This window comes from Podarcis melisellensis (genome assembly GCF_964234715.1).
Source record: "Podarcis melisellensis genome assembly, chromosome: 2".
Classification (NCBI taxonomy): domain Eukaryota; kingdom Metazoa; phylum Chordata; class Lepidosauria; order Squamata; family Lacertidae; genus Podarcis; species Podarcis melisellensis.
The window spans coordinates 106,975,828-106,998,382 of record NC_138529.1 but is presented as its reverse complement, the minus strand read 5'-3'; the positions used below and the strand labels follow the sequence as shown (position 1 = coordinate 106,998,382).

The window sequence follows — 22,555 nt, the reverse complement described above, 5'->3', positions numbered from 1 at the left end:
TGTACAAGCAGGGGGAATCATGTACTTCAGAGGGATGGTGTGAGAAAGGACACGATAGGGATTGTAAACTGCTTAACTTACAGAGCTTTAAACGTCCTCTGTAAATGATTAACTGTAACTTTACAAAGCTGAGCTCAGAATGGACCACGGAAGCCCAGACTTTGCTTTTGATTTTGTCATAAAGTCCTGCTGGTTCTGGCAGGCAGGGATGAGCCCCTTAGAAGCCCACCCCATTGCAGTTCTAAGGACCCAGTTTCCAGATTGTTGGTTCAGGCCACTGATGCCCTCAACGTGCTCCTTCCCAGGCCCCCTATGTTTAGCAACCTAGGGGGTCCTTGATCTCCTTCCCAAGTGTTCCCATGGGAATTAATCCAAGCTAATCTCAATTAACTGAAGTCTATTAATGACCCAGGGAAGAGAAGATTTGTTTGTAGACTGAACAGGGAAGAGAAAAGCCTTGCCGAATGGCATGGGGCGGGTGTGCTGGAAATGGCTTGCGCCTTCACAACAGAAAGGAACAGGGGAAACAGTTCCACAGTCCGGCGGCAAACATTGTCACTTGCTGAATAAATTCAAGCTGCTGTTCCAGTCACAGGAAGCAGTTAAAAAACAAAAACTTGCCAGTTCTAGTTATGGGCCTGAGCAAGGAAGAGTCACACCTTCAGTAATGGGGGTGGGGTGTTGGTCTACACCAGGATTTCCCAAACTTGGGTCTCCAGCTGTTTTTGGACTACAACTTCCATTGTCCTTAGCTAGCAGAACCAGTGGTCATGGATGATTGGAAATGTAGTACAAAAACAGCTGGATACTCAACACACACAGAAGAATGCAGCAGAATGAGGTGGCATGAATTCTGGTACGGTATTCTGATATTTGCAATTTGATGTACTTGGATTTAGTTTTGTTTTTAACATGGGAGGGGTCTTAAGCAAAAGAGGGGAGGAGTATCAGTAGGAGCAAAAGCTCCCCTTTTAAAAACTGGCTTCACTTTGCTTTTAACAACATGTTGTCAAATATTACCATGCTAATCCTTGCTTGGAAAGCTTCCAAGCTGAAGATAAGAGCACAGGAGAAGATCAGTCTATTTCATTTGGTTATTCCCCCCCCCCTCTGGTTATGTAGAAGCTATCCTTTGAGAACTATGATGATATGTGGCTTAACCTCAAAACCTATTTTCAGCTTCTAGACTACAGCATGCAAAGTAATACAAGAATGCCACAGAACATGTGCAGAATGCATTTTCCACACCACCAACACAAAGAAAGCAGCCATTGCACCTTATCTCAAAATCGTGATGGGATGGGATTACCTAGGCTACTCAATGAGGGCCAAAACAGACTAGGGAGTGGGGAGAAAGGCTAATTTCCCTCCCACTTTTACTACAGCCAGTCCGATTTGGGGCTACCCGTGGACACAGGCGAGTTGCGGAAATAATTTCCAGCAGAATTTCCAGAATTTCATGGCTGAGGGATCTAACTAGCTGCTGCACCACAATAGGAATATACAATGGTACCTTGGTTCCTAAACTTAATCCGTTCTGGAAGTCTGTTCCAAAACCAAAGCGTTCCAAAACCAAGGAGTGCTTTCCCATAGAAAGTAATGCAAAATGGATGAATCCATTCCACACTTCTTAAAAGCAACCTCTAAAACAGTAACTTCACATTAATTCTACTATTCAACAAGACCATTGAGCCATAAAATGAAAGCAATAAACAATATACTGCAGTCATACAATCCATCAATCATTAGCTGAAGGGACTGTTCCACACAGTCACAAAAACAAAACAAAAAACAGCCATAAAAACGCAAAATAAATAGCAAAAACAGCGTAACACTCCAAACGGAAGTGTGGCACTCCAAACGGAAGTGTAGCACTCAAATCGGAAGCATAACACTCAAAAGCATAACACTCAAAACGGAGCACATTCGACTTCCAAAAAAAGTTCGCAAACCGGAACACTTACTTCTGGGTTTGCAGTGTTTGGGTTCCATGTTGTTTGAGTACCACGGAATCTGACAACCAAGGATCACTGTAGTGGTATATGAGAGGAATAGCTCAGTCGATAGAGCATGAGACTCTATCGGGTTATCTCCCGCTTGGACTACTGCAATGCACTCTACGTGGGGCTACCTTTGAAGGTGACTCGGAAACTACAACTAATCCAGAATGCGGCAGCTAGACTGGTGACTGGGAGCGGCCGCCGAGACCATATAACACCGGTCTTAAAAGACCTACATTGGCTCCCAGTATGTTTCCGAGCACAATTCAAAGTGTTGGTGCTGACCTTTAAAGCCCTAAACGGCCTCGGTCCAGTATACCTGAAGGAGCGTCTCCACCCCCATCATTCTGCCCGGACGCTGAGGTCCAGCGCCGAGGGCCTTCTGGCGGTTCCCTCATTGCGAGAAGCAAAGCTACAGGGAACCAGGCAGAGGGCCTTCTCGGTAGTGGCGCCCGCCCTGTGGAACGCCCTTCCAGCAGATGTCAAAGCGATAAACAACTACCTGACATTCAGAAGACATCTGAAGGCAGCCCTGTTCAGGGAAGTTTTTAACGTGTGATATTTTACTGTATTTTTGGTTTTTATGGAAGCCGCCCAGAGTGGCTGGGGAGGCCCAGCCAGATGGGCGGGGTATAAATAATAAATTATTATTATTATTATTATTATTATTATTATTATTATTATTATTATTAGGCTTCAAGACACCCCAATTGTGCTGCTGGTTCCCCCACCCCCACCCAGGAACAGATGTAACATAGCTCTGGAATTTGTGCCACTGACGTTCACTCCCTCGCTCTTTCATACAAGAATAAATAATCCCGGCTCCTCTCCCAGGAGGAGACCCAGAAGCTGCTTTCTGGATTTTCTTTCTTTTCCCACACACGTTATCAGCAGCAAAGGAAAAGAAGAGGGAAGTCCTGAGAGGGTTCTCTCTAGACTTGGTGGTGGTATAGCAGCAGCTGCAGGGGTCCTGGGCTACTGTCTCCTGCCCACCCAGGGCTGTTTTGGCGGAGTGGGTGACTCAGAGCGGATGCATTCCTCAAGGAGGATGGGTGGGGCCCCAGCAGCTGCTGTGAGGAGGGAGGAAATGCAAAATTCAAGACAGAAGAGGGAAGGGCAATGAGAAGGCCAAGGAAGGGGATGCCCACCGATCGCAAGGGTCAGATGTGAAACAGTACAGGGGAAAGAACAAGAAACTGGCATGGGTGTAGCCAGGATTTTTGTTTGAGGGGGGCAGAACTGACATGATTGGTCAGTTAGTTAAGTATTTCTACTGTTTTACAGAAAGCTGATCGCCGAAGAATGGATGCTTTTGAATTCTGGTGCTGGAGGAGACTCTTGAGAGTCCCACGGACTGCAAGAAGATTAAACGAATCCATTCTTAAGGAAATCAGCCCTGAGTGCTCACTGGAAGGACAGATCGTGAAGCTGAGGCTCCAATACTTTGGCCACCTCACGAGAAGAGAAGACTCCCTGGAAAAGACCCTGATGTTGGGAAAGATTGAGGGCAGAAAGAGAAGGGGACGACAGAGGACGAGATGGTTGGACAGTGTTGTCGAAGCTACCAGCATGAGTTTGAGCAAACTGCGGGAGGCAGTGGAAGACAGGAGTGCCTGGCATGCTCTGGTCCATGGGGTCACAAAGAGTCGGACACGACTAAACGACACAACAACAACAACAACAACAACAAGTATTGTTTTACTTGATGGGGGGGCAGCTGCCCCCCTGGCTCCACCCATGGAAACTGGCTTCTGAGTTCTCACCTAACCATCCCTAAACACACCAATTATCTAAGCATTGATCCTTCTGTAGTCAAAACTGCACCACCCACAGCTGGTTTGAGGAAACTCTGAAAGGTTTGCCGAAGCGAGGGGAAAAGGAAATAAAGAAGAGGAGGGAGATCCTAAAACAGCTGCTCAGTGTCTGCAGAACGCTGACTGTCTTTCAGGGAGGGGGAGAAATTTAAAAAACCGGGGGTGAGGACAGAAAAGGACTGGAACTCTGAATAGAAGCACTTCTCGCTGCAACATTTGTTTGTTTTTCCTTTCAGGTCCCCCAGTTTCCTTTTTCCTTTGTAATTATGTCTGCTTTTGGCTAAACCTCTTAATCTTTGTCCCAAACTGGAGCCATGTTTAAGGCTATTTAAGTTGCATGGGCTTGCTCGCATTTTCCCCTTGTTACTCTTTCTCACTCCACCACGTTAATTATTCCCTTGGGTTGTAATCTCTTCCGACGTCAGGGAACTGTCTTTTTAGGTCTCTGAAACCCTGCACAGTGCCCCATACCCCTGAGAAGTATTAAGTTATATTGATGGTTGTTCCTGCACTACAGGGGGTTGAACTAGATGATCCCTGGGTTCCCCTCAGATTCTATGATCTACGTATTGGTTATCTTAACTGATGGCCAGCTGTCACTCAAACGGCCTTGAATATATGTATGGATGGTGCCCTGGCACAGATGAGGGATAATGCAGCAAAGTTCACTAGATGCTTAGACGCGAGTGTTGCTGGCACGGCAATCCTAGGTTGTTTTGTCTACTGCAAGCTTACAGCTGCAAGCGCTTGTTGAATCTGCTTTGCATGGTGAGGGAGAGCTCTGTTTCATCAATTGCTAGGGAACCCCTTCCTCTCTGATAAGGATCTGAACACTGTCATCTGTTGCCTTGGCAACAGGATCTACAAGGAGCAAGCCTTGAAAATTATCCAGGATAGCGCAGAATTCGGCACTTAGATTGCTTTTTGCACTGGGAGCAAAACAACACTATTCTTGGCTCTGCTGGGTCCTTGCTAAGATTTCGGTGCTGAGCTTTAAAGTAGAGATGGGGAACTTTGTGGCTCTCCAAGTGTTCTTGGATGGTAGCTCCCATCACTCTTCGCTATGCTAGCTGGGCCTCATGGGAGTCAGAGTCCAACAATACCTGAAGAGCCACAGGTCACCCATCATATCAATAGGAGTCTGTCTTTACAGAGAACCTACACCTGTGTGGCACAGCGGTTAGAGCAGAGCTCCAGATGCTGAACTCCAACTCCCATCATCCCCAGTACTGACCACCCTGGCTGGGGCTGATGGGCATTGTAGTGTAACAACATTTGGAAGGCATCCCAGATGTTGTTGAACTACAACTCCCATCACCCCTAGCTAGCAAGGCCAGAGCTCAGGGATGATGGGAGTTGTAGTCTAGCAACATCTGGGGACCCACAGGTTGAGAACCACTGTGAGGAAAGGTAGGATTAAGTAACAATAAACGAATACTTCATTTGACTTGTCTTCCCCCGTACGTTCCGTCCTGCTAACCAAGATCTAGGAGAAAAGTCTGTGCTTGAAGTCCCACTGATGGCTCAGAAAATAAATAAAAAGGGGAGGGAGGGGCTGTCTCTATCGTGACACCCATGCTGCAGAACTCTTTCTCAAGGGGAACCCATCCCCCCACCCCCGTAGTAACAGCATTTTGCTGGCGACTGATGTCATTTGATGTTTTACAAAGCTTTTCCTGGCAGTCAGCACAAGACAGTAATATGCTTATAATCATAAACGTTCTTTGGACTCATTATTTTACTGTTCTTGTGGTGTGCTTAGGTTTTATTGTGACTGATTTTATTGCTTTTATTATTTTTTTAAAAAACCCTTTTTGTTTTAGTCACTATGTACTGATGAGTAATTAAACAGACTGTGGCTTTTACCGCTGGGGCGCTATCACAAAGTTTGTGGTGTATTTTTATGCTGCTGCTTTGAATTTAATGCCAGCTTTTAGTGAGTTTCGGCGCTTTTGAGGCGGCCTTGCATTTTTTAAAGGTTTTATGCTGTCTCAGGTACTTCCTGGCAGAGTGGCAGCATATATGTTGCCTCTCAGTCTTGCACAGGACTCTCAAAGTGGCTGACAAGCATCATAAAACAAAATTGAAAACAAATGATGGAGTTACAAAACCATCATCATCACAAAGCAGACTTCCAGGCAGCATGAAAGGTGTGATGGAATGAAGGAATGAATGAATGGGTGGTGGGTTTAATTTAGCAGGCCAGTTCAAACATAAAGGAGCTAAAACACCAAGCCAAAAATGTTGCTGCAATTCCCCAACCACCAGGAGTGCTCTTGTTCAGGGCTCCAGCCAGCCTGCAACATGAGCCTTGGAGTGCTGTTTATATCTATAGGGATTGGATGGAAGAGGGTTTCAAGAATCATAGAGCTGGAAGGGACCCAAGGGTCATCTAGTCCAACCCCCTGCAAAGCAGGAATCTCAGCTAAAGCATCTATGTCAGATGGCCATCCAACCTCTGCCTAAGAACGAAGAAGGCACCTTTTTCCCCCCTTTCGGCTGACTTGCCTCTTCTGCTACTGCACACTAGAAGAGGGGCTGCTTTGCTTTGCGGTTTGCTTTACTTCCTGCAGCTTTTGAACATCCAAGTCATTCATTGATTGAACCCTAATCTGCCCCATTTACAGGATTGTTACTAGAGAGATGGGCATGATAGCTACAATGCTATGGTTCTTTAGATCTGAGGTCCTCCATCATGACACCCATAGGCTAGGATTGCCATGGGGGGGGTCAAAGCTGTTGAGCTTTTGGGGGGGAACATCTCCCCCCCTCCCCATATGTCCAGGTTTTCCCAGATATTTTGCCAATTCAGCAAAAATCCACCTGGACGCCATTTCTGCAACCCAATTCCCATGGAAATTGGGAAAATGTCTGGGAAAACCCAGACATATGGCAGCCCTAACAGCACTCTCAGACACCTCTATTGTTGCCTGCTCAGGCTCCCTGTCCCTCCCAATGTTTAAAGAGGGGTTTGGGGGAGGGATGCTGCCTGCTCTTTTATCTGTGTTTTGTTCTGAGGTATGTCTTAAGTGTTTAGCCTGTGGGGTTTTTTTCTGTAGTGGGGTGCTTCTAAGCATCATATTTCTATTTGGAATGGATATTCACTGCTATGCCAATTATTTTTTTCCTGTTTCATTTCTCTTTATCTCAATTTACAAACTTAATATCCTTCTGCATATTAACCCCTGGCCATTGGCCATGCTGTCTGGGGCTGATGGGAGCTAGAGTTTCACATGGGCTGCAAGCTGTGCATCCCTCGCCGATGGGATGTATCCCATCAGAGCTTTTATCTCTCCTGGAGCACTGACCATTGTAGGCGTAAAGGGGCTATCAGAGAGAAGGGGATTCAATTTGGGGTGAGGAGGAGTGGGGCAACATGTCCAGTCTGAAAAGCAGGCAAGTCATCTTGTAGCTCTACCTCTCTAGCCAGGATATTCTTAACAACGTCCAGCAGCATAGGCGGGGGTGAACATTTTGATCTGCAGTTCCATTTTAGTGCCACCTTTGTTGTCCGGCATGATTTAGCTTCACCCAGGCAGGAGCTCTTAGGTGGCTCCTTTTAAACAGGAAACGCTGTGCGGAAGCAGTCGGGTGCCTGCAACAAACACATTTCTGCCTACAGCCTTAGCTATAAATCCCCATCTCTGCCCAAGGGCTCACCTGAACTACACTTAAAGCAGTATCATGCAGCTTTAAACCCTCATGGCTTCCCCAAAGAACCTTGTTGCTAGTTAAAGGTGCTGAGAGTAGTTAGCGGACACCATTTCCCTCTCAAAGCTACAATTCCCAGAGTGATTTAACAACCAATCCCTCTTCCCATGAACTTTCAGAACTTTAGCTCTTTTTTGGGGGGGGGGGTGTCTCCTAACAGCCAGCACTGTTAAACCACAATTGCCAGGATTTGGGGGGGGGGGGCAGGGCAGGCAGAGCCATGACTTTTAAAAGTGGTATGATACTGCTTTACGTATACAGTGCAGTTGGGGTCTAAGTCAGCTTGCCTTTGAGGATGTGATGCTTTCTGGAGTAGGGGAGTAAAAAACCGGATTGCACTCCATAGATATCTTTCACACCCTTTTCCTGAGCAGCTTAGAGTGCCTCACATGCCATCCTTTATCTTCACAACGACCCTGTAGGGGAGATCAGGCTATGAGAATGATGAAAAGCCCATGGCCACCCAGTGAGCTTTGTGGAAAAATTTGAAGGCAGGCCTCTCTGGTTTAAGCCCACCACAAGACTAACATACACAAGACTACAACCTTGTTCTCTGCACCAATCAATGCAGGCTGGGAAAGAAATGTCTCTTTGGCTTATAAATAGATTGAGAAACGGCGGCTGTTTCAGTCCTGCCCAATGAGCACCCACTTCACTGCAAGCATAAGGGGAACAAAAATCCACTCCGACTGCAAGTACAGCAGAGCGGTTAACGGGCATTTAAAGCTTAACTAACCCAGACTCTGATCTCGGCCACATCCACACAGTTAACGTCTGCTTTAACAAGTACCCATTTAAGTCCTGAATGCTCTGCAACTCCTGTATACCAGAAGTAAGTCAAGTAAGGAAAATGGACTTCTCTTTAAAGAGTGGTTTGCAGCAGTACACGAACAAGGCCTACTCTTTCTTCTTCCCAGAGTACTGAGACTGTCCTCCTCAGAGCCAAACTATACTTGATATGAGAGACATCAATTAAAAAAACAACAAGTACAGTGGTACCTCACGTTAAGTACTTAATTCGTTCCAGAGGTCCGTACTTAACCTGAAACTGTTCTTAACCTGAAGCACCACTTTAGCTAATGGGGCCTCCTGCTGCCGCTGCACCGCCGGAGCACGATTTCTGTTCTCATCCTGAAGCAAAGTTCTTAACCTGAAGCACTATTTCTGGGTTAGCGGAGTCTGTAACCTGAAGCATATGTAACCTGAGGTACCACTGTAGCAGTTTTCGTTTTGTTTATCTAACAAAAGGTAAGGGATGTGCACCAATTTTTTACAGAGATGGCAATGTACGAGGAGGTATAATCTGCCCTTCCCCAGCTGCAATCTTGATGAAAATCAGCCCCCCCCTTCACACCTATAGGAGCTTTTAATTGCAAGGGGAAGGAAGAATTCAACCTTGTGTGCTGCTGCTGTGATGACACCCCCCTTAAAAATTATTAAATAAACCCAGTTGTGCTTTGTAATGATGCCGTCAGAGAGAGGGTAAATTTCACAACAGGAAGCAGAACAGGAAAGGAGATATTTTTCTTGCACCTTCGCTGAGGACCAAACACAGGAAGTCGCCTTATATTGGGGTCAAACTATTGGTTCCTTTAACTCAATACTGTCTGCACAGACTGGCAGCAGATCTCCAAGGTCTTGGTTAAATGTCTCTCCTGTCACCTGCCGCCTGAGCCATTTAACTGGAGATACCAGGGAATGAATCTGATATCGTCTGCATGCAAAGCAGGTTGTCTCGACTGGTGAGCCAATCTTGCCAATCTGGAAGTGGCACGGGAGATCTAGGATTAGGATATCTTGCAATTACTGTTGGGCTTCTTTTTTTAAATTGCCACCTCCGTACGGCGGCTTTGAAGATCGGGGAATTTGCCTATGGGAGAGGCCTGAACATAGGAAGCCGCCTTCTACTTAGTCAGATCATTGGTTCATCTAGTTCAGTACTGTCTTACACTGGCTGGCAGGGGCTTTCCAAGATTTCAGAGTAGGTTCTCGCCCAGTCTGGCCTGGAGACGCTGGGGACTGAGCCCTTCTGCCTGCTGAGCAGTTGCTCGACATCTACTCCTCTAGTCCTTGTTCTGATCTTAATTCCCCATCCCCAAAATCTGCTATTAGCTGGGGAAGAAAGGATAGGCAGCTACAACACATGAATATTATTGTGTGGGGCGGAGGGCCCATTCTATGAACTCCTATATACAAGAAACGGATAGCAAACTCATTTTATGAGTGTGGAATCCTCTTATGTACAGGAATAAGCAGGTTAAAAGGAACCATCAGCTTTCTCAAGATGCGCAGAGCATGCAACCCTACTACCGGGTTTTGCTTTATTATGATCTCATGTGAAAGGTTATCTTTGGCACAAGTACGACGAGAAACACTTCCAGACTGGTAGATGAGTCACATTTCTTCTCCACAACCCCACCTTGCCCTCCAGCCACCTGCTCTGGATTAAAACAAGAAAATACTCTCGTACCAAGAAGGTGGTAAGGAAAGGGCAATCCCTACTCCAGACCCTGCAGCCCGAGTCCATGACTCATGTAGAGATGAACAGGCAGCCTCCTCTAAGAAGCTTTATTAGGAGTGCATCTGCAGCAGCACAACTGGCCATCTTCCTCTGCCCCAGCTGCAACAAAACACGTCTCTCCCGCATCTACAGCCACAGCGGGCGCTGCAACTGCTCAACAGCTTGATCTCACCCTGCAAGGTGCACTCCATTGTCTCCTAAGACGGACGGACGTCAACTAATTAGGAGTGACGCTGGCATCCAGTGCTGGAAATAATTTCCTGCCTCCCACACAGGGCAGAGAACTATGTAACACAAAGAGATACACCAGGCTACCTCCTTTACCGGTAAATCCTCTGGGCTCACAGGAACTTTTAATTATGTCATTAGTTTATTTCTCATAGCAGTTCTCTTCTGGGACACCAGCGTGCTGTGGTGTACCATTTGGGATTTAATGGCTCTAATCCTGCCCTCTACCCTGCCGAGACAGGATCTTCTTATCTCTAACCCACATTAATTCCCTGCAGATTAACCCACATTTATCCCAACCGATAAGACTGCTGCAAGCAGAAGCAAAGTGGCCTACAACAAAGACCTCTGCGGCTCTGGAGGAAGTGCTTTAAAATAAGAGAATCACCTGCAAGCTGAACCGTTAATGATTTGAACCGAAACTGCATGCAGCAAACACCCTGTGACTGCTGCCTTATACCAAGTCAGAACATTTGGTCTGCAGAGCTCAGCAGCAATTCAGGCAGGAATCTCTCTGAGCTGATGGGAGTTGGAATCCAATGTCTGAAGGGCCACAGATTAGCCAGTGACAACCTCTTGGCCAAACCTACCTTGTGAGGGTGAAAGAGGGGGAGGAAGCACATTCCTGACTTTTCTTTTTCCTTTTTCCTGAATTAATTTCTTTCCTTTTTTAGATTTTTCTTTTTTATTTTGACAAAGTAATAATCATAAACGAATAAGAATAAACATGTGCACCCCACCACGGAGACCATTCCATTGTAAATATCCAACCTCCCAAAATTCAAACACCTCTAGCGATGGTTTGACCCATTTCCATTTTAACAGTACAATTTCTGCAAACAACCCCCTATATCTCCTCAAAATCATTTCTCCTACATATTCCCCATCTTACATTAATGGCACATGTTAATTTATCATTATTGGCTATATCCCATACCTCTTTATACAATTCTTCCATTTTATATTCTGCTTGCCCCTTCCACTTCCTAGCTATCATAATTCGTGCAGCTGTCAATAAATTTGTGAGCAAGTCCTTCATAGCCCGCAAACCTTCTAAAGGTAAAGGTAAAGGGACCTCTGACCATTAGGTCCAGTCACGGATGACTCTGGGGTTGCAGCGCTCATCTCGCTTTACTGGCCGAGAGAGCCAGCATACAGCTTCCAGGTCATGACTAAGCCGCTTCTGGCGAACCAGAGCAGCGCACAGAAACGCCATTTACCTTCCCGCTGGAGCGGTACCTATTTATCTACTTGCACTTCGTGATTTCGAACTGCTAGGTTGGCAGGAGCAGGGACAGAACAATGGGAGCTCACCCCGTCGCAGGGATTTGAACCACCAACCTTCTGATCGGCAAGCCCTAGGCTCTGTGGTTTAACCCACAGCGCCACCTGTGTCCCCTGCGAACCTTCTACCCCATCGTAAATTGATAACAATACTACCTCTGGACTTTCGGTCAGCTTTAACCCAGTGATTTCTGTTATCTCCTTAAACACCCTTTGCCCCCCCCCCCATTGTACATAATCGTGACTTTCATGAAAAGCGTGAAAGCAGTTCAGACGCTCATTCAGACTTCAAGATTGTATTACTGCAAGGCACTCCATGTGGAGCTTCCCTTGCACTTCATCAGAAAGTTTTAGTTAGCGCAGAATGCTGCAGAACAGTTGCTGTCAGGTGTGAGAGCCTGTCAGCATCTGCCTCCACTGCTCAGAGATCTGCCTTGGTTGCCGATTTGCTACTGGGCCAAGTTCAAGGTGCTACTATTGAATCATAGTTGGAAGGGACCCTCAAGGATAATCTTGTCCAACCTCCCACAATGCGGGGAATCATTTGCCCAATATGAGGCTCGAACCCACAACCGTAAGATTTTACAGGATTGCCTTGCTTCATATATGCCTTATCAAGCACTTTGAGCTGTGGAACTGGCACTGAAGAGGTGCAACATAATACTTGCAAGAAATCAGTATTTTAGTGTGGCAGCACACAAACTTTGGAACTGACTGCCTACTGACACCAGGCAGGTGCCTTCACCGTACTGCTTTTGACACCTACTTAAAACAATTCTGTTTCAAGAAATAAAACCAGGACACCCTGTTGAGCTTTCTTTTTTTTTTAAGAAAGGCCCACCTTCCGGACTTCCGCCTTTGGAATCCTGGTAATGTTTGAGAATATCCAGACATATGGCAGTGCTAGTAATACCAGACATCTTACATGTGTTTTCTTTCTAACTACGGCTGGTTTTAATCGCTTTTACAACACAACACAGCACACAGGTTATCGCAGCTAACTCTTGACACCCCCACCCCAAACCACAACTCTCTGCCCTGGCGGGGGTTCCAAAAGCACACTCAGAAGCAAAAGCAGCTCTAGTGCACGCGAACGACTGTGACCGGAAACTGTGAGAAGAAGTTAAAATTAGTAGCCAGGGCGGAGAAGTTGCAGCTGCATTTCTTGAACAAGGAAGCTTTTGGCACAGATACACTGCCTGGATTATTTCCCCTCCCACAGAAACAAAGGACAGAAACATGTTTTTAAGAGAAGGGGAGCCTGGGTTTTATATCCGATCCTACATTCTGTTCAGAATTCACTGAGCATAGACAGGAACCATAGGCAAACCTCTGGCCTGTTTGTAGCCTCCAGCCTCCTCCCCATGCCTGCCTCGTGCCTGCCTGCTTTCCATCTTTAGTAAGTGCAACAACCCACTTCCTGAGTGGAGCTAGCCAGGGTGCACTCGGTGCACGGCAAAGGCCTCCTGCCGCCTCTGGTTTCCGCCACACACATTCACTGCTTCCTGTTTTCGGAAGAACTGTGATGCAGGCTGGGGTTGGCGAGGCGGAAGTGACTTCAAACAGTGAAGAAATAGATGGTGAGAAGATTCCGTGGGTCTGCTATGAGTGGGCTTTGAGCAAGCCACTATCTCTCAGAACAGGCCCACCTCACCAGCTTGTTATGATACCAGAATGAGAAACTGAGATATTGCAACCCTGTGATGGGGAACCTGTTGCTCTCCAGATATGGTCGGACCCCATCTCCCATCAGCCCCAGGCAGCATGGATGACGGTCAGGGATGATGGGAACTGTAGCGCAACAACATCTGGAGGACCACCGGCTCCCCATCCCTGCTGTAACTATTTTCTAGCTTTTTTCTAAGCCTCCATGCAGGCATTCCAAGCCTCATTAAGCACTGACTTCCTGGATGAGGCTGTATCCTATTGCTGGTTGAGGTATAGCAGCTGGAAATGAGGGATTTCTTGGTAGTGGCGTCCCCTTTGGGAATTCCTCACCCCTGAGTATGTAGTAGGCGGCTTCCTTCCTTACCGCATTTAGGTTCCAGGTGTAAATGGTGTTATTCTAGAATATGTAAAGCCCTGTTTAACTGACCCTCGGTTTTGTCCTTTTATGGGGTGGGTTTTTGCTGATGGGTGTTTTATTCTCAACAATTAAATGTGTCTGTGGCACGGTTTGCATGTAACAGCAAACCATAGGTAAAACAGGCACCTGGGAGACAATCATTTAAACTTTGGTTTCTTACATTCCTCCCCCTTTCCCCCCACTAAAGGACACACAAGCCAGGAAGAACTGCTCTTCACTCTCAGCTTTGGGGCTAACCATAGGATTTGCACATAATGCTAAACTATGGTTAACATTAAGTAAGGTTTATAAACCAACCACAAACCTTGGTTAATGAGCAACCTTTTACTATAGTTAATAAACCATAGGTAAGATGCTGTGCTGGTTTTCACATAGCGCTAAGCCATGGTTTAATAAACTAGTTTAATAAACCATGGTTTAGTATTATGTGAGAACCAGGCCTGTGTGTGCTTATGATTGATTATTATTCAGAAGTACTCTGAACATGGAGGCTTAGTTTGTACGACTTATAGCAGCTGAGAGACCCATCCTCCATGAAACTGTAATCCTGAAATCTTAACTTTGAGGCATGTCAAACTTGTCCACGTACAGTGGTTCAGAAACAATTGTGCGATTCGACGATTCAGTTTCGGCAATTTGTCACAAGGAGAAATAACACAGGAAACTAATGGGTGCAACCCGACCCGGAATGTGCAATTGTGCAGTTCTCTTTCCCTCTCCCTCAAAAAACTGTAGCTGTTTTCATTTTTCTTCATCATGCTTTGCGCAATTGTGCATGCTCAGCCCTAGCAGGCTCTGTGACGAGATAAGGCAATCTGCCAAAACAGCAGCAAGAGTGGTGGCTACCCAGAAGGTGAAGTTGGGCAATCTTTACCAGAATTTTCTTTCTAGAGGGCATCAAAGGGAATGACGGAAGCCGGAAACCACAGCCAGTCAAGCTCTAGAAACAGCAGCCCTTACCACATTTGGTTATATGCAATGGGCTGCAAGATGGTACGTCTGGAAAGGAGCAACCAGCCAGATGTAAACGTAAGGCTCTGTGCTTAAGATAAGATTCCTGCATTGCAGGGGGTGGATTGGATGACCCTCAGGGTCACCCAGACACTACGATACAGTGGTACCTTGGGTTACAGATGCTTCAGGTTACAGCCTCCGCTAACCCAGAAATAAGTACCTCGGGTTAAGAACTTTGCTTCAGGATGAACAGAAATTGTGCTCCAGCGGCACGGTAGCAGCAGGAGGCCCATTAGGTAAAGTGGTACCTCAGGTTAAGAACAGTTTCAGGTTAAGAACGGACCTCCAAAACAAATTAAGTTCTTAACCCGAGGTACCACTGTACTAGTGAATGTAATGCCACCCTGCAAAAGGGTTGCCAAATGATGCCACTGTAGCTCCTCCCACCTTAGTTTTCTCTCTGGACTCCTTTGCTTCTCACTCCTCTGCCTCATCTGCCGTGGGACAAATCAAAAGTCTGGCCTAACTGGCAAAGGGCTTCTGCTCTGCAAGCTTTATGTCCCAGATTCGTTCCCTGACATCTCCAGGTAGTTCTAGGAGAGAACCAAGAAAAACAAGAGACGCTGAGAGGGACAAATGCATCTGGAGAGACAACACTGTCACAAACAGACTGAGAACTGGACTCTGACCCTTCTACAAGACTTTGTGCTCTGCCGTAGACTCCAAGTGCTGTTCCTCAGCCTTGCTTCTCCCAGCGCCTAATTGGGGAATAACAGTGACCTACCTCTAAAGAGATGTCCTGAGGGAAAACACAAGTAATTATTACAAAGCCCTCTGCAAATTAAGAATTCTCTGTTAACACAGAACCGCCACATGTTCAGAAGGTTTAGGGTCTGATACTACTCATTGTTGTCCTCTTTATTGTTGTCTATCATCGGATGCAAAATGAATAAAACACATTTATTAATGAAGAGAAGAAAAGAACCACCAAAACGATCCAAGGAATTGGATGAACGATCAAGGAAAAGTTGACGCACTGGGGGCTTTTTAGTTTAGGGCGGAGAATCCAACTGTAGGGTGAGGACATAGAATCTAGTCCAACCCTTGCAATACAGGATTTTTTTTTGTCCAACATGAGCCCCTGAGATTAAACGTCTCATGCTCTACGTGACGGAGCTTTATTAAAAAAATATGCAGAGTGTAGCGTGGGGGGTGGAGAAGCTGTGGCCCTCCCATGCACCCCTGATCACTGGCCAGGGTGGCTGGGCCTGATGGGGAGTTGAAGCCCAAGAGCCTCTAGAACAGGCATAGGCAAACTCGGCCCTCCAGATGCTTTGAGACTACAATTCCCATCATCCCTAGCTAACAGGACCAGTGGTCACGGATGATGGGAATTGTAGTCTCAAAACATCTGGAGGGTCCGAGTTTGCTTATGCCTGCTGTAGATTATAGAGGGCCATGGCTCCCCCAGCTCTGTTGCAGAGAAAGTCAAATAGAGAGGACATTTTGTCCCTAACTCCCATAATATTCCCACAGTCTACTGCCAGGCAAAAGAAAGGATTCTCACCCCCCCCCCCGTGCCCCCAGCCGCCGCATGCAATGCACAGTTAATCTATGGAATTCGCTGTCGGACTGTATGGTGATGGCCTCAGGCTTAGATGGCTTTAAAAGAGGATTAGACACATTCCGAGGGGTGGGGAAGAATAACTCTATCAGCAGCCTATTAGCCAAGTTGTCTAAATGGAGCCTCTTTGTTTAGAGCCTGCATGCCCACTGGATTCCAGTGGCTGGCTGGCGGGGGCAACACCATAGGAGAGCTGTTGCATTCATTCCCTGTTTGTGCACTTCCTTGAGGGAAGAGGATGCTGGATGGGGAAGCTGAGGCCTTTCAGATGTTGGGCAGCAACTCCCATTTATCCCCATCAACTTCTGGAGGGCCATGGGTTCCCCATCCCTTCATCTGGTCCAGTACAGTTGTGCTGGCCACAGTCCTATGCACACTTACCTGTGAGTAATTCTGAGCAAACATGCTCAGAATTGTGCTGCACAGCTGCAGTGGGTGTGGGGGAGAATCCCTGGGAAAGTGTCACTTGCATAACATTGATGTGTTACGCTGCTCTCAATGACACAGGAGCAAGACCGCGACAAAAGTTGGCAACACAGATCTATAGGACCCCTGTTGGCTGAAGCAGCAACTGTGGCTCTAAAAGTGAAATAGACGAAATGGCAGAACCCAAGCTGTCACAAACCAGAATTATTATATATTTATTAGATTTATATATCGCCCTTCATCAAGAGCCCACCGAGTGGTTTGCAACAAAAAGCGCAAAAAAATATTAAGACTATAATAATAGTAAAAGGGGGGGGGGGAGAGATACAATAAACATCCACCCCACCCTCATGGTGGAGAATCAAGGGTAATGCAACTCAGCCATGCTTAGGGCCTGCCTGTGGAATTTGGCCACATAAAGAACAGAACAGCAAAATGGTGTCACCCGAAACCACGCAAGTCAAGGCGCATAATGCCCAAGTTAATTTCAGTCCCATCCTATTCCTATTTACTTGGAAGCAAGCCCAGCTGAGTTCACTTGGACATACCTCCCAAGTATGTATCTACGGTTCTCCAGCCTTTGACATTTGAAGCGGAGAATCCCACAAGCACCGACACTCCCTGGCAGTGAAAATCCAACAATAATAAATTCACAGTTTGCTGCCCCTTTGAGACACTCCAAATAAGCTGCCCGAGGCAGCTGTCCCACTCTACTTAATCATAGAGCCGGCCCTGGTCTTGGATGCTATTGTTCTGTCTCCACAATCCCAGCAACAGACATCCCTGCCTATCGCTCTGGACTCTCAGCGGTGCCACTCCCAGTAACTCCGCCAGTGCTTCCTTAGCACAAGCATCCTTTAGGAAGCGCTGAGCTGAAACCAGTGGAATCAAGTTCAACGCAATGCCAGGAATGTTTCTCAGCGATGGCCTGAGGCAACTGCAGAGGGGATGGGTTGAGCGTGTGCCAAAAAGCGACAGGCCTTGGGTGGGAGGTTTCTTAAGGGCATCTGCCGCAAAGAAGTGAGGAGTTAAAAGAGGCCTTCCATGGTAACTGTGGAAACTTCATAAACACTGACTTCAGTATATTTTTTAATGACTTCCTTTGGAAAAACACAGAGGGCGGCTTCTGCCAGGAGAAGCCCTGGTCCGCTGCTCCAACTCCTGCTCCCCTCTGTATTTAATCTTCCATGATGCCTCCCTGGCCCTTCTGCCAGTTGCACACACAAAAATGTCCTCGGTGCCTCATGTGCATCATCTGCCACAGACAGACAGTTGCAACTCCCAGATTCTGAGGGAGGCCTCCTCAAAAAGTGCAAACGGCAGATGCCGAAAAACATACTTCTTGAACTACACAAAGGCCAACTTTTTCGAGAATCCCTGTTTTCTGCTGCATTCTAAGGCTGCAGGGGGACGTGATTTGGCTGAATCTGGGAGGAATAGGGAGGTGGGGTTTGTGGATTTCATAAAGGACCTTTATTCGTCCCCCCCATAATTTGAGGGCTGGGGGGGGCAGGTCACCTCCTCCTATGGCCAACGTGCCTTAATCTCCTCACTATCTCTCTCTGTCACTGTATGACTCAGTGGCGTAGCGTGGGTTGTCAGCACCCAGGGCAAGGCAAGTTATTTGCACCCCCTAACCCGTGGATTTGCGCCCCCTAACCCTAGCCCCCAGATGTTGCGCCCGGTGCGGCCGGCCCCCCCTGCACCCCCCACGCTAAGCCACTGGTATGACTGGCTGGTTTCCAGGCTGCTTTGTTTACTGAGGGTCAAACTAGGCAGAGAGTCTGACGGTTGTGACTGATTAAAAAAACCAAAACAAAACAAATAGCCGATTTGAGGGTTCCTGTCTGGATCAGGCCTGTGGTGTGTGGAAATGGTCCCTTATTGGCATCAGGCCCACCCACACCTATTTGTTGAAAAACTAAGAAACCAGCCATGTAAGACCAACCCACCTAAGCTAATGTCACCGTTGGTCTGGCTCTCAGGCTGCCCATCCCAAACCAGCTATATTCGGGGACTGAATTACAGGGAGGGAAGAGGGGTTCTGCCCCACCCTCATTAGCTTTTTTGAGAGCCCCCTTAGCTATTTTTTTAACAGAGCCCAACAACATCCAGAGGGCCACTGGCTCCCCGCCATCTTGTTGTACAAGGAGAGCCATTTCCTTCAAAATTCCTCTGGAAAGAGGTATACTGCCTCTGTACATGAGGGGTCTATTTAATTACCACAACAAATAGCCATTGAGAGGTTCGTCCCACGTGAATTTGCTTAACAGCCCTTTGAAAATAAAAACGAAAGCCACCTAAGCTAGTCACCATCACATCTGGCAATCTTGACACCTACCAATTCTCTGGTAGAGTAACTCTCTCACTGTTTTGTTAGGCCTGCTATTCTGTGCTGCTGCTGTCACTTTTCTCTGCTTATTTCATAGTAGAAATTATTACTCTTAAGGGTGTGCCCAACAGATCATCCAGTGTGTATTAGTTACCCGTTAATGCTCTTTTAAACAGAGAAAGGGTGGGCCGTTCCCACCCTTTTCTCACCTGCCTTTGGGTAAAAGTGAGGATTATAATCTGTATTAGTTGACTACTGAACCTGGTGTTGCCAGATACTGAAAAGGGCAGGGCTTCTGTGCCTTTTAATAGCTATATGGAAGAGGGAAATTGGCACAGCTATGAAAGGTACAGGAACCCTGTCCTTTCTTGCAGCTGGTCACCCTGGTGATAGCTCTGGATTAAACACAAAACGTAATCTTGTACATGCAGTATTAAGTGTCTCACTCTATTTCTCCAGGCCACTCATCTTTATTATAACCTAATTTGGAAACACTGAAAAGCTAAGAGGGGCTAAGAAGCCTATTAGACTCTTGCAGCAAATACATCAATGAACCCTCTTGCATCCTAAAGGCTACAACATTTATTGTAGTATGAGCTTTCCTGGGAAAGAGCCTAGTTCATCATTTGGATGAAGGGGATTAGTTTGTGCCAGTTGCTGCAAAGATTTCTGTTTGCTTGTTTCCTGCGGAGGCTGGCGTTTTCGTTTTTTTTTTTTTTTTTTAATGCATTGATTTAATTTTGATGGTCATTAATTGTTGATGGTTGTTTTTAACTATTTTGTATGTATTTTAAGCTTGATCGTAAGTCTCCTTAGAGACTGCCCTGTATTAGGCAACTAACAAATTAGCAAAATAAAGCCACAATAAACTCCAAAGAGCCAAGCCCAATCCTTTTGGCAGCTGATAGATTGCAGCCCTTTGGCACATGTCAGTCCAGGAGCACCTCTTGATTAATACCAATTGTCCGAATTATGGAGAAACCAAGCACAAATCATGCCGGAGATGGAGGCTCATCCATGGCAGGGAGATACTCCCAGGTCGTACCCGCTCTGCCTTTCAGGTTGGCATGAGCTCCCCAGAACCCACTGGGGAACACTGCCAAGATTTTTGCCTCATAAATCCTGGCTTTCCCCTGCCTGAACCTCCACCATTGACTCGTCACGAAGCCGGAAACCAATAAACCAAGAATTGCTAGGGGTTTTTTTTCCTCTGTCAAATGCACAGAAAACTTTCTAAGATGCCACAGGACTCAGGACACTGGCAATTCCCTCATCAGCCTCTTGGCAGAAGATAGGAAGTCTAGCCATTTCCCCTGTTTTAAATTACTATTTTTTGTCCAGAGCTGGTGATAGAATTAAGGTTGCCAGCTTCTGAAATGGCCCATATAGCTGAACGTAATTGGTCAAAAGCAATATATGCCACCATCACGCTCTGCAAGGCTTCATTTCAGGATCCAGCCAGCAGACTGGATCCTGAGCTCCTCCAACACCCTGCAGGCCACTTTGGGCAGGTCCTAATTTGGCCAGTGGACCAGAGGTTTCCCACGCCTGTGCTAATTTATGCACATAGGCCCCTGAAACTCCTTCTCAAAGTGCTTTGCAAAAGGGAGAGCATGTGAGTGGGTGGGTATGTGATTCTTGCATGAGCACATGCCCTCTGTACATAAAGATCCCAGGTGTTGCAAAAGGCCCTGGGGAAAACCCACTTCTCTGTTAGCAACAGCAAGGAATTCCACCACTCCTAACTTCCTGAGTGTTGTCATCGCTCACCCTGGCATCCTCTCTGTGCTTGCCCAGCAGCCCCTTAGCCAGCTACAGCTGGCAGGACGTTAGAGCCAGAACGAGACAAAAGGGGTTTTGAGATGCAGCCAAAACCGCAGGGCCTAGGAGGAGGGAACTCAACAAAATATCCCCAGAATCCTATGCTGGCAGGGGCCACTACAGAGGCAGGGTGTGGAAAATTGTGTATTGTCTGTGTTCTTGCTCGCATTGCGGGTTGCATCTGTCAAAGAGGCAGCTGGAACCAGGAGAAGGGCAGTCCCAGAGAGAGATAAAAGAAAGATCTACATTGTACAGAATTACCTGGGGATAAACTGTACTGAACTGAATGGGGCCTTGCTAAATAGATATCCACAGAATTGTACTTGACTGTCAGTCAGGGATGGGCAGCAGTGAGAAAAGAGAAACTAAAGCTGAAATCCTATGTACGATTATATAGGAATAAGCCCCAGTGAACTACAGTGGTGCCCCGCAAGACGAACGCCTCGCAAGACGGAAAACCCGCTAGACGAAAGGGTTTTCCGTTTTGGAGGCGCTTCGCAAAACGAATTTCCCTATGGGCTTGCTTCGCAAGATGAAAATGTCTTGCGAGTTCCTGCGGGTTTCCCCCCCTTTCCCCCCCTTTCCCTAAGCCGCTAAGCTGCTTATCAACTGATCCGCTGATAAGCCGCTTAACAGCTGATCGCTAAAAGCCGCTAAACCACTAATAGTGCTAATCCGCTAAGCTGTCAATGGGCTTGCTTCGCAAGATGAAAATACCGCTATACGAAGAGCCTCACGGAACGGATTAACTTCGTCTTGCGAGGCACCACTGTAACTGAGACTATTCTGTGCATAGGACAGCAGTGTGAGGATAAGGATGATTGGATCACGTCTGAAAAGGGAGATGAAAAACGATTGAGCTTTCCTGTTCCAAGAGTCAACAAAATGCTTTTCTCTTTATATACAGTATAATGGTTTTAGGCTAACAGGCTGGAATATGTCTGCAAAGAACACACAAAGGACTTGCGGTGTGTGTGTGTGGGTACAAATAATACGCCCCATTTACCAGCATGCTGACTGGGGACATAGGTCTTACTGAACTCACCAGGCTATAAATTTTAAGCCAAAAAGTTTGGGATTGAGCCACAAAGTGGATGGCAGTAATTAACAAATGGCGCCTTAGGAATAAAAGAATTAAAAAGGAAGGGACAAAACCAGTGCAATCCTACACATGTTTACTCAGAAGTAAGCCTCGCTAAGCTCAATGGCACTACTCTCAGGAAAGCGTCAATACAGTTGCAGATCAGGGCTGTGGTCCTATAAACACTTCCTGAGAAATGAACTTGACAGGATTTCTGTGATCAGGTTGCCCATTACATTGTTCTTTGTGGCCCTGTGACGCTACGGCAAAAAGTAATCTATAGGTCTGGGTGACTCTTGAGTAAAAAGAGACATCTGATGACTCGATAATATATATATGCGCCACCAATGGAACACACACACATGCTCCACCAATGGGATCATGGAGCTTTCTTGTGGATGAGTTGCTAGCCTAATGTCTTTGTGTTTCTCCTCCAAATCAACAGTGCTACAAGTATATGTTGGAGACAAAGGCAGAGAGAGAGGTGAGCAAAAGGAAGGGGAATAGGGGAGATAAGAAATAGGCTTAGGGCTGGTGGAGGTAAATCACACACACATCTAACCCACAAAATTAAATCTGTGTCACAAGTCGCAGATAGGGGTTATATCAGTACTTTATGGGTCTGGAAAGACTGAATGCTGCTGACAGGTGCCGTTGCACATTAGCAACTTCT

At 46.6% G+C, this 22,555-nt stretch overlaps 1 protein-coding gene and 1 long non-coding RNA gene across 3 annotated transcripts in view; one reads left to right on the top strand and one right to left on the bottom strand.

Annotated features, from left to right (window-relative positions):
* The window catches only part of PPP1R18 (protein phosphatase 1 regulatory subunit 18), a 43,204-nt gene that overhangs the window by 7,768 nt on the left and 12,881 nt on the right, over positions 1 to 22,555 (bottom strand). The window lies entirely within an intron of this gene.
* Positions 1 to 22,555, top strand: part of LOC309365384 — a 34,619-nt gene that overhangs the window by 9,252 nt on the left and 2,812 nt on the right. The window contains exon 2 of one of the 2 annotated variants that reach the window (XR_014166085.1): positions 10,101 to 11,307. The exons of the other annotated variant lie outside the window; for it this stretch is intronic. This is a non-coding gene — a long non-coding RNA (uncharacterized lncRNA). Of the gene's footprint in view, positions 1 to 10,100; positions 11,308 to 22,555 lie in introns of those variants that run through there. 2 annotated transcript variants of the gene reach the window in all.